Source organism: Globicephala melas, chromosome 3, assembly GCF_963455315.2.
Source record: "Globicephala melas chromosome 3, mGloMel1.2, whole genome shotgun sequence".
Taxonomy (NCBI): domain Eukaryota; kingdom Metazoa; phylum Chordata; class Mammalia; order Artiodactyla; family Delphinidae; genus Globicephala; species Globicephala melas.
In genome coordinates, this window is record NC_083316.1 from 108,554,701 (window position 1) to 108,571,263 (window position 16,563).

The window sequence follows — 16,563 nt, forward strand, 5'->3', positions numbered from 1 at the left end:
ACACACTCCCTCATCAACTATTTGAGTTCCTGGTACAATAATTTACACAAGAAAGGCATGAGAAAAGCTGCAATGGAGATGACATGATTGTATATTAAGTAAATTCTATACATTCTGTTTTTAGGGAATTCCCTGGCAGTCCAGTGGTTAGGACTTGGTGCTTTCACTGATGTGGCCTGGGTTGATCCCTGGTCAGGGAACTAAGATCCTGCAAGCAGCATGGCGTGGCCAAAATAAAACAAAATAAAGTATTAAAAGGAAAGAAATAAGTGAATTTACCAAGGTTGAAGGATACAAGCTTAATATGCAAAAGTCAACCCTTTTACTGTATGTTAGCAATGAAAAATCTGAAATATCTTTTAATTTCATTAAAGGCAGAATAAAAACACAGAAAACTTGAGATAAATTTACCAAAACATGAACAAGACCTGTACAAAACTGCCAACTAAAACACTATAAAACATTGCCAAGAAAATTAAAGATGTCCCAAATAAAATAAGGTATCTCCTGTTTATGGATTGAAACGTTCTACAAATTCAATATAATCAACAAGTTGCCTTAGAGAAACTGACAAAATGATTCTATTTACATAAAAATGTAAAAAACCTAAAATAGCTAAACCAATTCTGGAAAACAAGAACAAAGGTGGAATATTTTATATTTCAAGATATACTTTTATAAAGCTAGAATACTCAAGATAGTATGGCATCAGATTAACTTATAGATTAATAAAACAGGAGAGAAAACAAAATCAGACCCATATATACAAACTCAACTGATTTTTTGACAAAAGTGCCAAGGGAATTCAATGAGGGAAAAGATATTATTTTCTATAAATGGTGATGAAACAACCAGATATCAATACAGAAAAAAAGATCTTAACACCATAAACAAAAATTAGAAATGGATCGGAGAATATAAATGAAACAATGGAAATTATAAAATTCTCATCACAACAGACTTTTTGTACGTGTCCTAGACAAGGGTTAGGAAGCTTCCTTCCACATATCTAATATTTTAAAAATTTTATCATGAACAGGCTTTGGGTTTTATCTGTTTTGGGATTTTTTCTGTTTACTGAAAAGATCATGTAGTTTTTGTCTATTTTCCTTACTAATGGAGAATACTGCATTAATTGTTTTATGGATGTTAAAATTCCTTGCTCTCCTTGGATAAACCCAATTTGGTCACAATGTCTAATACTTTTAATACATTCCTGGATTTGATTTGTTGTTATTTTGTTAATGATTTCTGCATGTATATTCAGGAGAAATAACAATTTGCAGTTTTCTTATGACACTACATCATCAGGACAATACTATACTCATAAAAGAGATTGAAAATGTTCCTTCTTCCCCTATTTCTTCATTAAATATTTGAAAACACAAGCAGTAAAGCCATCTGGGCCTAGGCGTTTCTTTGTGGGAATATATATAATTATTAATTTATTTACTTTTTATAAGTATATTCAAAGTGTCTAATTCTTTTTGAGTGCATTTACAGTAATCTTTTTAAGATTTGCCCAATTTGTTGGTATACGCTGGCTCATAAAATCCCCTAACAATACTTTTAATTTCTGTAGGATGGTAATATCCCCTTTCAATGCCTGATTTTAAAAATCTGTGTCTTCTTTTTTAAAAGATCAGTCTAACTCAAGGTTTAACAATTTTGTTGATCTTTTCAAAGAACTAGCTTTTCATTTCATTGATTTCTCTCTACTGTTTTTCTGTTTTTTATTTCACTGATCTCCACTCAAACTTTACTTCTGTTCACTGAGTTTACTTTGTTATTCTTATTGTTAAGCTGTAAACTTAAGATGATTGAATTGAGACCATACATTTCTCATAAAAGTGCTATAAATTTCCCTCTAAGGTCCTTCAGTTGAATTCCATCAATTACGATGCATGTTCATCTTCATTCATTTCACAATATTTTCTAATTTCTGTTGTCAACTCTTCCCTGACCTGTGGGTCATTTACAAAGGCACTGTTTCAATTTCCACATTCTGCTGGTATTTATAATTCAACTCCAGCATACTCAGAGGACAAACTCTGTATGATTTCAATCCTTTTTAATTTACTGAGACTTGTTTTATGGCCTACAATATGCTCTACATTGGAGAATGATCTCTTAAGTCTAAAAAAAATTATGTATCAGATCAAAGTGGTTAATAATATTTAAGTTTTATCTTTATTAATTTTTCAGTCTAGCAATTCTATCACTTACTGAGAGTAGAGTTTTCAAATCTCAGCCATAACTGTTGATATGATTATGTGATTTTTCTTTAGTCCGTTGATGTGATGGATTAATTGATTTTTGATTGTTGAACCAGCCTTGTATACCTGAGTTAAATCCCACTTGGTTACAGTGTGCAATTCTTTTTATTCATTTCTACCATATCTCAATCTGGTTCTTATGTTTGCTCTGTCTCTTCCAACTGTGTCTTTTGCCCTTCAGAAGTCCTTGTAATTTTTTCTTGCTAGTCAGACATGATGTACTGGATAAAAAGAATTGCTGTAATTAGGCCTTTAGTCATATGCCAGTAAGATGTGAGGGAAGGGGAAGCATTTTACAGTTCTATGATTAGGTCTCATTCCTTTAGTGAGCCTTTGCCTGTGGATTGTGAACTTCACACATTTCTCAGTTTTTTTCCTTCTTTTAGGTGGGACAGGATTGCTAGAGTGTGCTAGCGCTGAGTTACTTCCCTTTCTCCATACAAAAAGCTAGAGCCAACATGAGTTGGGTATTCCCTTTCTGCAGGTCTGTTAGGCTCTGGTGAAATAGTTTCTCCTAACAACAGACATTCTTAAGAAGAATGTTCTGGCATATTTCAAAATGGTTCCTTTTTCCTTCCCCCTGCCAGGAGCACACGGGCTTTTTCTCTGTTATTCAGCATGAGAACCTGGCAGAGATCCGTGAGGTAAAACTCAAAGTGTGGAGATCCCTTCAATGACTGTGTCTCCCTGGATTTTTTAACTCTCAGAGTAGTCCATACTGAGCTTCCAGCAGTTCATCAATTACAGTTCAATTGGGGTTTCCCCGGTGGCGCAGTGGTTGAGAGTCCGCCTGCCGATGCAGGGGACACAGGTTCGTGCCCCGGTCCGGGAAGATCCCACATGCCGCGGAGCGGCTGGGCCTGTAAGCCATGGTCGCTGAGCCTGCGCGTCCGGAGCCTGTGCTCCGCAACGGGAGAGGTCACAATGGTGAGAGGCCCGCGTACCATGAAAACAAAAAACAAAAAACAATTACAGTTCAATTTTCCCTACCCTGGCACTAGCTCCCTCAGAGACTGCTGCTTTAAATTTTGATTTTCTGTGTCTGTCTGTCATTGTAATTTGGGGACAGCAGATTGCCCTTGTTACCTCACTTCCCTTATGGATCTAAGAAAGGTTACTGATTTTTCAGTTCAACTTTTTACTTGTTATTAGGACAGAGTGGCAGTTTCCAAGATTCTTACATGGCCTAGTGGAAACTGGGAAGTCCAGGAATATTTTGAATCTACAGATTAATTTGGGGAGACTTGCACTTAATAATATTTCATCTTCCAGTGTATGAACATGGATTGTTTCTACATATATTTATATCTTCTTTAATTTCACTTAGTAATATTTTACATTTTTCATTTTACAGTAAGTCCTCTCATACAAACCTTCAAGTTGTGAAATTTCAAAGATGGGAACATGGGTTTGCATGTCCAATCACATAAGTTAGTTTACATGCCTGGCACACACTGTCATGTGCGTGCATCCTCTACAAGTGGTTGTGCTTTTATGTACTTTACTGTATAGTACTGTATAAAGTACAGTAGTACAGTATCTTTATTTCAAGCCCAGGATGTCCGGAAGTAGGCATAAAAGCAGTGGTGATGTAGCTGGTACTGTACTGTTGTACTTTTCAAGGTACTGTACTGTAAAATTAAAAATGTTTTCTTTATTTTTTGTGTATTAATTGTGCGAAAAGTATTATAAACCTACTATAGTACAGTACTATATAGTTGACTGTGTTAGTTGGGAACCTAGGCTAACTTTGTTGGACTTATACAAACAAGCTCTCAGAATGGAACTCGTTTGTATGTAGGGGACTTACTGTATAAGTTTTACACTTTATAAAATTAATTAAATTTTAATTAATTGTTAAATTACTTAATATTTTTTCTTTTTGATGCTATTCTGAATGGCACTGTTTCCTTAATTTCATTTTTATTTTATTCATTGCTAGTATAAAGAAATACAATTGGTTTTTATACATTGATCTTATATCCTGTGACCCTGATATACTCTAAGTTCTAGTAGTTAAGTTTGTAGGTCCTTAAAGCTTTCTACATACAGAAACTGGTAAAGGCAGTTTTATTTCTTCCTTCCCATTCCATAAGTAACACCCAATCATGATAAAACTCTCAATAAACCAGGAATGGAGGGGAACTTCCTCAACTTGATAATGACTATCAACAAAGCACCAACAGCTAGTATCCCACTTAATGGTGAGAAACTCAATGCTTTACCAAGAACAGGAACTTAGTAATGATGTTCCCTCTCAACCACCGCTTTCAAGATGGTATTGGAAGTCCTAGCTAATATAATAAGATAAGGAAATAAAAGGTATACAGATGGGAAGGAAGACATAAAACTGTCCTTGTTCTCAGATGACATGATCATCTATGGAGAAAACCTGAAAAAACTGACAAAGAAAACTCCTAAAACTAATAAGTCATTATAGCAAGGTTGCAGGATACAAGGTTAATATACAAAAGTTAACTGCTTTCCTATATACCAGCAAGAACATGTAAAATTTGAAATAAAAAACACAATGCCATCTGCATTAGTATCCCCCCAAAATGAAATAGTTGACCCTTGAACAACGCAGGGGTTAGGGGTGCCAAAACTTCCTCCGTCAAAAATCTGAGTTCAGCCCTCCATACCGGCAGTTCCACATCTGCTAATGCAATCAACCTCAAATCCTGTAGTACTGCAGAATTTAGTGAAAAGTATCTACGTGTAAGTTGACCTGCGTAGTTCAAACCAGTGTTCTCCAAGGGTCAACTGTACTATGGTAAAAATCTAACAAAATCTACATAAAATCTGTATGATGAAAATTACAAAACTCCGGAAAAAAATATCAAAGAACTAAATAAATGAAGAAATAGTCCATGTTCATGGACAGGAAGACTCAATGTTGTGAAGATGTCAGTACTTCCCACTTGATTTATAGACCTAACACAATCCCAGTCAGAATTCCAGAAAGTTATTTTGTGGATAAATAGTCAACACAACATTGAAAGAGAAGAACAAAATAAAGGGCTGATGTTACCAGACTTCTAGATTTACCACAAAGCTATAGTAATCAAGACAGTGTGGTAATGGTGAAAAAATACATAAATGGAACAGAATAGAGAGTCCAGGAATAGACCTCAATAAATATAGTCAACTGATCTTCGACAAAGGAGCATAGGCAGCATATTGGAGCAAAGTTAATCTTTTTAACAAATGATGCTGAAACAACTGTATATCCACATGTAAAAAAATAATTTAGACACACACTTCACAAAAATTAACTCAAAATGGACCACAGACCTAAATGGAAAAATGCAAAAGTATAAAATTCTAGAAGATAACACAGGAGAAAACCTAGATGACTCTGGCTATAGCAACGACTTTTGCAACTACAATACTAAAGGCATGATACATAAAGTACTAATAGAGAAGCTGAACTTCATTAAAATTAAAAACTTCTGCTCTACAAAACACATAGTTAAAAGAGTAAGACAAGCCACAGACTGGGAGAAAATATTTGAAAAGGTAATTCTGATACAATAAGTCCCCCTACATATGGACCGTCAAGCGTGAACTTTCAAAGATGCGAACGTGTGTTTGCATGTCCAATCACGTAAGTTAGTTCACCTGTCTGGCATACACTGTCCCGTGCGTGCATCCTCTACAAGTGGCTGTGCTTTTCTGTACTTTACTGTGCAGTACGTATAGAGTACAGTAGTACAGTATCTTTATTTCAAGCCCAGGATGTCCAGAAGCAAGTGTAAAAGCAGCAGTGATGTAGCTGGTACTGCTAAGAAGCACCAGCTGTTGTACTGTACTACTGTACTTTTCAAGGTACTGTACTGTAAGATTAAAAATGTTTTATTTTTTGTGTTTGATTTTTATGTATTATTTGTGTGAAAAGTATTATAAACCTATTACAGTACAGTACTATATAGCTGATTGTGTTAGTTGGGTACCTAGGCTAACTTTGTTGGACTTAAGAACATATTGGACTTACGAATGCACTCTTGGACCAGAACTCATTCATATGTAGGGGGCTTACTATAAAGGACTGTTATCTAAAACATACAAATAACTCTTAAAACAACAATAAGAAAACAAACAACATAATTAAAAAATGGGCCAAAGACCTTAACAGACACTCCACCAAAGAAGATATACAGATGACAAGTAAGCACATTAAATAATGTTCCTTATCATATGTCATTAGGGAAGTGCAAATTAAAGCAACAAGATACCACTACGCCTTACGAGAATGGCCAAAATCAAGAACACTGACAACACCAAATGCTGGCTAGGATGTGGATCAACAAGAACTCTCATTCACTGCTGCTAACAATGCAAAATGGTACAGCCACTCTGGAAGACAGCTTGGCAATTTCTTACACAACTAAAAATATTCTTACCACATGACAGTAATTATGTTCCCTGGGTATTTACCAAAGGAGTTGAAAATTTATGTCCACAGAAACACTTGCACCTGTATGTTTCAGCAACTTTATTCATAACCGTAAAAACTTGGAAGCAACCAAGATATCCTTCAGCATGTGAATGGATAAATAAACTATGGTACATTCAGATGACAGACTATTATTCAGTGCTGAAAGAAATGAGCTGTTAAGCTATGAAAAGACATGGATGAAACTTATATGTATATTTCTGAGTGAAAGAACCGAATCTGAAAACACTACATACGGGTATGATTTCAACTATATGACACTGTGGAAAATGCAAAACTATGAATACAATGAAAGGCAGTGGTTGCCAGGGGTTGGCGGAAGGGAGGAATTAACAGGTAGAACTCAGAGGAATTTTAGGGCTGCGAAACTACTCTGTACGATACTATTGGGTTGGTCAAAAAGTGCCTTCGGCTTTTAAGTAAAAATAAAAGACACATTTTCATTCTTGCCAAAAATTTTATTGAACAACGTATTCACTGTTTTGTTCCACTACCTTCTGACATTTTTCAGGCAACTTCATAATTCCATCTTCCCAAAACTTTTTATCTTTTTGAGCGAAGAACTGTTCCAGGTGCCTTTTACAGTCTTACAGAAAATGGAAATTTTTTCCATTAAGAGAATTTTGTAAAGACCGAAATAAATGGAAATCAGAAGGTGTCATGTCTGGTGAATGCGGCAGATGAATGAGAACTTCCCCGCCAAGATGTAACAGTTCTTGCCTGGTCATAAAAAAAAGCATGCGGTCTTGTGGTATCCTGATGGAAGATTATGCGCTTTCTGTTGACTAATTCTGGACACTTTTCATCAAGTGCTGCTTTCAATTGGTCTAACTGGGAGCAGTACTAGTTGAAATTAATCGTTTGGTTTTCCGGAAGGAGCTTGTAATAGAGGACTCCTTTCCAATCCCACCATATACACAACATCACCTTCTTTGGAAGACCTGCCTTTGGTGTGGTTGGTGGTGGTTCATTTCGCTTGCCTCACGATCTCTTCTGTTCCACGTTATTGTACAGTATCCGCTTTTCATCTCCCATCACAATTTGTTTTAAAAATGGAACGTTTTCATTACGTTTAAGTAGAGAATCACATGCAGAAATATGGTCAAAAAGGGTTTTTTTGCTTAACTTATCTGGAACCCAAACATCAAAGCGATTAACATAACTAAGCTGGTGCAAATGATTTTCAACACTTGATTTGGATATTTTGAATATGTTGGCTATCTCCTGCGAGGTATAATGTTGACTGTTCTCAATTAATGTCTCGATTTGATCACTATCAACTTCAACTGGTCTACCTGACCGTGGAGCATCATCCAGCAAGGAATCTCCAGCATCAAACTTCACAAACCACTTTTGACGTGTTCGATCAGTCACAGCACCTCCTCCAAACACTGCACAAATCTTTTTGTGTGTTTCAGTTGTGTTTTTACCTTTCTTGAAATAATAAAGCATAATATGACAAAGAATGTTGCTTTTTTCTTCCATCTTCAATGTTAAAATGGCTGCACAAGAATTCACCAATTTTGATAAGTTTTTAAAAAATGCACGCTGATATGACAGCTGTCACATACAATCTAACAAAATTGCTTCGAATGAAGTTTAAGACAACTAAGTGCTACTAGAGCCATCTTATGAGAAAAAAATGAATTAAACTTTTGGCCAACCCAATATAATGGTGGAAATATATTTGTCCAAACACAGAATGTACAATACCAAGAGTGAACCCTATCATAAACTATGTACTTTGGGTGATAATGATGTGGCAATGCAGGTTCATCAACCATAACAAATGTACCACTTCGGTGAGAGAAGTTCATAATGGTGTAGGCTATGCATGAGTAGGGGCAGAGAGTATATGAAAAATCTCCATACCTTCTGTTCCACGCTGTAAACCTAAAATTGCTGTAAAAAACACAGCCTATTTTGAAATAAACAATAAATCATTTCTTATGAAAAACCTATCAGGATTTATAAATCAACAAGCAGATCCTTTTATCTATATGGAAAAACAAAGGACCTAAAATAATCAAAACCATTCTAAAAATGATCAAAGTTGTGAGACCTACAATACTGATTTGACAACTTACAACAAGCCACAATAATTAATACAGCAGATTGGTACCAAGATAGAAAAATAGTTAAATGGAACAGAGTAAATATTAGTTCAGAATAAACAAACATATATATGGTCTACTGATTTTCAACAAAGGTACTGAGGCAATTCAATGCCTTTTCATCAAATGGCACTGGGTCAACTGGCTATCCTTAAGCAAAAACAAAAAGAAACAGAAACAAAAACAAAAACAAAAGTGAAGTTATAATAGACACAGGCCAAAATATAACAGCTGAAACTGAAAACTTTGTAGAAAAGAATCATAAGAGAAAATAATTGTGAGATTAGGTTAAACAAAGATTTCTTAGATATGACACCAAAACCTCAATCCTCTAAAGAAAAAAACAATAAATTGAATTTCATCAAAATGCAAAATATTTGTGCTTCAAAAGATACTATGAAGAAAAGGAAAAGACATGCCACAGAAAAAAGAAAATACACACAAATCATATATCTGATAAAGAACTTGTATCCAAAACATCAAAGTTCTTAAAACTTGATAAGACAAAAAAAAAACACAATTAAAAATCATACATCTCATAAAAAACTTGTATCCAAAGCATATAAATTCCTACAACTTGATAAGACAGACAATATAAATGAAAAATGGAGAAACACTTTGAACAGACATTTCAACAAAGGTATAGGAATGCTTAATAAGCACATGAAAATATCCTCAACAATACTAGTCACTACTGAAACGCAAGTTTAAATCACTGAGATACTGTTAACCACATATTAGAATGGTAATAATCAAAAGACTGTCAATATCAAGTGATGGAGAAGGTGTAGAAAAACTACATCCATGATATGTTCCTGGTCAGTATGTAAAATAATAGTCATCTTTTAAGCAATTTGCCCCTTTCCTCAAAACTTAAATATATATTTATACGACACAGAAGTTCCACCCCCGGATATCTACAAAAGAAACAAAAATACACAGCCCATGTAAAGCCTTGTATGTGAATCTTTATAGCAGCATTATCCATAAAAGCCCCAAAAATAAAACAATAAAAACTTTCAAAATTTTCATCTCATGAATAGCTAGACAAAATGTGAAACTTTATAGAATAAAATACAATTTAACAATTTAAAAAAAGGAAAAGCTACAGCTGTTATGGGCTAAAACAGGGATGAACCTCAAAAACATTATGCTAAGTGAAAAAAGTCAAAACAAAATACCACTTTTAAATATTTGCAGGAGGTAGATATTGAGACAGAAAGTGTATCAGATTAACTGCAAAAGAGCATGAGGAACTTTTTCAAGTAATGGAAGTCTTCTAAAACTGTGGTGCACCAATGTATACATTAATTATAAAGTATTAAACTGTAAACTTATGACGGGTGAATTTTTTTTTTTTTTTGCAATACGCAGGCCTCTCACTGCTGTGGTCTCTCCCGTTGCGGAGCACAGCCTCCGCACGTGCAGGCTCAGTGGCCATGGCTCACAGGCCCAGCCGCTCTGCGGCATGTGGGATCCTCCCGGACCGGAGCACTGCATCGGCAGGCGGACTCTCAACCACTGCGCCACCAGGGAAGCCCACGATGGGTGAATTTTATGCTATGTAGATTACACACCAGTAAAGCTATTTTAAGAAAACTGTCTGGGACTTCCCTCGTGATGCAGCAGTTAAGAATCCGCCTGCCAATGCAGGGGATGCGGAGAGGTTCGATCACTGGTCCGGGAAGATCCCACATGCTGCGGAGGAACTAAGCCCGCGCACCACAACTACTGAGCCTGTGCTCTAGAGCCCGTGAGCCACAACTACTGAGCCTGCATGCTGCAACTACTGAAGCCCACGCACCTAGAGCCCATGCTCTGCAACAAGAGAAGCCACCGCAATGAGAAGCCCGTGCACCACAACGAAGAGTAGCCCCCACTTGATGCAACTAGAGAAAGCCCACACTCAGCAACAAAGACCCAACACAACCAAAGATAAATATATAAATAAAACTCTTATTAAAAAAGAAAACTACGAATATACAAAAGAAAATATTTACAAACTTGGAGTAGGCAAAGATTAGTTAAAACACATAAGTACTTCAAATAAAAGGAAAAAAATCATCCTTTGGACGATATCACACTTAAAGAAGTTACCACTGAAAAATAAAAAGGCAAGACACAATCTGGGAAAAATATCTGCAATACACATAACTCACAAAGAGCTTTTATGTATGATATATAAATAACTAATATAACTCAAAAATAAAAAGACCACCTCAAAGGAATTGAGTCAACTTTCCACAAAAGATACATGAATGGTCAATAACTACATGCAAAAATGCTAAATATGATTAGTTATCATGGAAATGAAAATTTATACCAAAATGAGATCTCATTACATTCACACCAGAATAGCTAAAATTAAAAGACTGACCATCATTTCAAGTGTTGAAGAGGATGCCGAGCAAATGGAATTCTCAAAAACTGGAGTGGGAATGTAAATGATAATACCACTCAACAAAACATTTTGGCAGTTTTTTTAAAAAGTTAAACATATCTACGATACAACTCAGCCTCTGTATTCCTAGGTATTTACTTAAGGAAAAAAAAAGCACCTTTTCATACAAAGATTTGTACATAAATGTTCACAGGTGCTTTATTTGTAACAGCCAAAAAATGGAAACAAACTTCATGTCTTTCGATAGATGAATGGATAAATACCTTGTGGTATATCCACACAATGGAATATACTGAGCAAATTTACAAAATGAGCTACTGATATACACAGCAACATGAAGGAATCCCCAAAACATTATGCTAAGTGAAAAATCTTAGCTATAAAAAACTATACAACATATTATTCCAATTATATAAAATAGTAGGAATTATATAAAATAGTAAACTGATCTATATGCCAGAAAGCAGAGCAGTGGTTGCCTAATGATGAGGGTGCAGGAAAGCAGAGATTACAAACAGGCAACTAGATAAAGGACATCTACGAAAAATTTAGAGTTATGATTATACTTGGTGAAAAACTCAATGTTTCCACCTTTCCATCACCAACTCCCCTTTTGGACTGAGAACAAGTAAAAGATGTCTACTTTTACTATGTCTCTTCAACATTGTACTGTAGTTTCTTCCCAGTGCAACAAGGCAGGAAAACAGGTGTGGGAGAAGGGGCAGGCATTCACATTAGGAAAAGAAAGAAGCAAAACTGTCTATTCACAGATGACAAAATCACTTATTTAGAAAATCCTAAAAACCTATAAAACAGCTACTGGAACTCATATATGAATTTAGTTAGGATATAAAATATAAGATCAACATATGCAACACCTGAACACTGAATACTACAAAACGTTGCCGTGAGAAATTTAAGAAGACCTAAGTTAATAAGAGTGATGCACCTTGTTCATGGTTCAAGAGTTGACTGTTAAAATGTCAACATTCCCCAAACTGGTCTAAAGATTCAATGCATTCCCCAACAAAATCCCAGGCTTTTTTTTTTTAATTAACAAACTGATTCCAAAATTCATATGGAATTATAAAAAACCTATAGTAACCAAAAGAACTTGGCGAAGTTGGAGGACCCATACTACCTTATTCTGTCATTTATGATAAAGCTACAGTTGTCAGGATAATGTGGTACTGGCACCAGGTAGAAAAATAAATCAATTAAATTTAAACAAATATAAAATAAAAAGTTGAGATCACCGGTTTGCAGGGCAGAAATAGAGACACAGATGTAGAGAACAAACATATGGACATCAATGGGGGAAACTGGTGTGGGGGAAGTGTTGGTGGTGGGATGAACTGGGAGATTGGGATTGACATATATACACTAATATGTATAAAATGGGTAACTAATAAGAACCTGCTGTATAGAAAAGTAAATAAAATTCAAAAATTCAAAAAAAAAAGTTCACACCCAAAAAAAAAATTTTTAACAAATATACAAAGGTAATTCAGAGAAAGGATAGTTTTGTCAACAAATACTGCTGGACTAATTGAATATGCATAGGTAAAAAACTGAAATTAGATCCATATATCACACCATGTAAAAAAACTAGCTCTAAGTAGATCACAGACCTAAACAGATTATAGTAAAATCTAAAACTATAAAATTTGCAGAAGAAATTATAGAAGATAATTCTTAGTGACCTTGGGTTAATAAAAGATTTCTTACATACAACAAAAGCACAGTTCATTAAAGAAAAAAAAACTTGATAAACTGCACTTCATCAAAATTAAGTTCTTCAGCACTTTGAAAAACAATTAACAGATGAAAAACACAATCCACAGATTGGCAGAAAATATTTGCAAGTTACACATCTGTTAAAGGACTTGTAGGGCTTCCCTGGTGGCGCAGTGGTTGAGAGTCCGCCTGCTGATGCAGGGGACGCGGGTTCGTGCCCCAGTCCGGGAAGATCCCACATGCCGCGGAGCGGCTGGGCCCGTGAACCATGCCACTGAGCCTGCGTGTCCAGAGCCTGTGCTCCGCAACAGGAGAGGCCACAACAGTGAGAGGCCCGCGTACCACAAAAAAAAAAAAAAAAAAAAAAAAAGGACTTGTATACGGCATATATAAAGAACTTCTGAAACTCAAAAATAAGAAATTAAACAACTCTGCCAACGCCCCCACCCCCCACACACATAAGCCATCCTTCCCCAAATGGGCAAGATTCAAAAGGACACTTCACAAAAGATGTATGATTGACAAATAAGCACAAGAAAAGATGCCCACCATCATTAGTCTTTAGGAAAATGCAAATTTAAATCACAATCAGATATCACCACATACAAATTACAATATGTTAACTTAAAAATACTGACCTTACCAAGTGTTAGTAAGGATATGATGCGGAACAGCTGGAACTCTCATGCGCTGCTGGATGTTTAACTATAGACTATAATAACATCACTAGCTATTCCTAGGTATATACTCAAAATAAATCAAAGTATGTGTCTACATGAAGACTTCTAACCCAGCTATTCCATTGCTAAAAATTTACTCAAGAGAAATGGAAGCATATGTCCATATGAAGACTTGGACACAAATGTTCATAGCAACACTAGTTAAAAATAGGATAAAACCTAAATGTCCACCAGTAGTTGAATGCTAAACAAATAGTGATATATCCAAAAAAAGGATACTGCAATAAAAGTTAAATATTGATATGCATAACATGGATAAACCTCAACATGATTTTATTGAGTGTAAGAAACCAGAGAAGAGTACATATTATATGCTTCACCTATATAAAATTCTAAAAAATGTAAACTGATTTATAGTGACACCCCCCCCCAAAAAAATAACAGTGATTCAGTGATCTCTAGGGATGAAGGGACAGAGCAAGGAAGGATGAGCAAGGTTTACAAAGAGGCCTGAGGAAATTCTGATGGGGTTGGACATGTTCACTATCTTTATTGGTAGTTTTATGGGTGTATACATATGTCAAACTTATCAAATTATAACTTTAAATATGTGCAGTTTAGTTTATGTCAATTATACCTTAATAAAGTTGTTAAATAGGATAGACTTAAGAAACTGAAAATGCAAATCAAATGAGATAAAAATGCATGCAATACCTGTCAGCTTGCATCATGAATGTATTCCAGATTTCTACAATAATAAAGACTAATAACTCAACCTTAAAACAGGCACGCACGCGCACACACACACAAACTTAAAGAGATACTTCACAAAAGAATATAGGGGAAGCAATGGCCAATAAGCACAAGGAAAAGTGCTCAATATCATTATTCAGCAGGAAAACGAAAATTAAAACTAATTCACAGTGACTAGAATAGCTAAACTAAGACTGGGGACACCACATGTTGATGACTACGTAAAAACAGGAACAAAACTCTTATCCATTGCTGGTAGGAGTCTAAAATGGTACAACCACTGTGAAACACAGTTCAGCAGTTTCTCACTGATAGTTTCTCTATTAAACTTCAAGACACATTATAAAGCTATGATAATTACAACAATGTGGTATTCAAGCAGGATAAACAAAACATAATGGAATAGGAGCCCAGAAGTAGGCACACAAACATGTGGATATTTGATTTTTGAAAAAGGTGGCACTGAATGAGAGTGGGAGAAGAACATACAGGAATCCACATGGAAAATCATGCAACACTATGCCATACTCAAAAACCAATTCTAAGTAGACTACAGGTCTAAATGTGAAAGAAAAACGAGAAAAATTCTAGAAAGTAAAAAAGGAAGATACCTTCATGATCTCAGCTACAGAAATATCTTTTAAGCAAAGAAGACAAAAAGGAAAAGACTGAATTGCTCTATTTAGAGTTAAGAACTTGTGCTCATCCAAAGACATTACTAAAAGAATAAATAATACAAGGCACAGAGTAGGGAAAAGATATGTGTAATATAAATAACCAAGCAAGAATTTTTATTCAGAATACACAAAGAATTTCCACATCTCAATAACAAAAACACAATGCATTAGAAAAATGAGGAACAGACTTGAAGAAGCACTTTACAAAAGAGGTTATTTAAATGAGAATGTACTCACTCATCAACAAGCAGTAATATGCAAAGCAAAACTAAGAGATACACACACACACACACACACACACACACACACACACAACACACTCAACAGAATAACTGAAATTAAGCAGTCAAAAAAATAAAAAATGACAATACTAAGTGTTGTTAAGGATGTGGAACAATAGGAATTCTCATGCACTGCTCCTGGGTGTGTAAATTGGTACATCCACTTTGGAATACAACCAGCAATGAACAATTAAAGCTGAAAACAGGCACATCCTATAAGCCAACAATTTTCTGATAGGTATACCTACAGAAATGTAACATGTGCATCTAATGTACAAGAATGTTCACAGCTGCTTTACTTTTAATAGCCCTCAACTATGGAAACAATGAAATACTCTGAGAATGAACTAACTACATGCATAACACAGATGAATCTCATAAACATAACACTAGGCCAAAGAAGGCATATAAAAAGAATGGAAGAGTATATTCCTGTTAAGTTCAAAAGTAACCAAAACTAAACTACAGTACATATCCTCAGGCTAAAATTCTATAGCTATTCAAGATTGATTAAAATTTAGGACAACGATGATCTTTGGGGGGAAAGCAAGAAAGTTGATTTGAGAAACGACAAGCAAAGATCCTTCCAGGGTGCTGACAAATTTCAATTTCTTGATCTGAGGGTAGTGATTAGGCAAATGTTCAATTTATACTAATTTATTAACATGTACATTTAGGTTATCTGCACTTTTCCCCATTTATTTCACAATAAAGGAGTTAAAACTACTGAATCAACTTCCAACTTGGGTCAGAAATAGGAAAAATAAGAATATGTATTTGTTTTTGTTCACATATATTTAAAAAATCTAGAAAGATATGTAAGACATTAATAAAAGTGGTTAGCTTTCTACACAGGTGGGTTGAATGGCGTGGATAATAATAAAAGTGGGAAAAATACTTCTTAAAGTACAACTTGTTATACTGTTTTGACTTTCGAACAGTATAAATTCATTACTTTGTCAAAAAAATATTATTCTAAAAATTACGTCTTTAGAAAAAGGACAATGCTATTTACAGTGCTGGTGAAAGGTGATTAACCCTTCCCAACCTCAATGACTAGAAGAGTGCCTGACACATGCAGGTACTCAATAAATATTTTCTAAATGAATTATCTCTCAGTGCTTGAGATATTCTGACTGAAGTACCTGTTCCCTCCTTCTTTGCCAACCTAATCCTGCTTATTTGTAG

General features: G+C 35.1%; 1 protein-coding gene across 7 annotated transcripts in view; it reads right to left on the reverse strand.

The window, feature by feature from the left end:
* Positions 1–16,563, reverse strand: part of RAPGEF6 (Rap guanine nucleotide exchange factor 6) — a 217,805-nt gene that overhangs the window by 162,398 nt on the left and 38,844 nt on the right. The window lies entirely within an intron of this gene.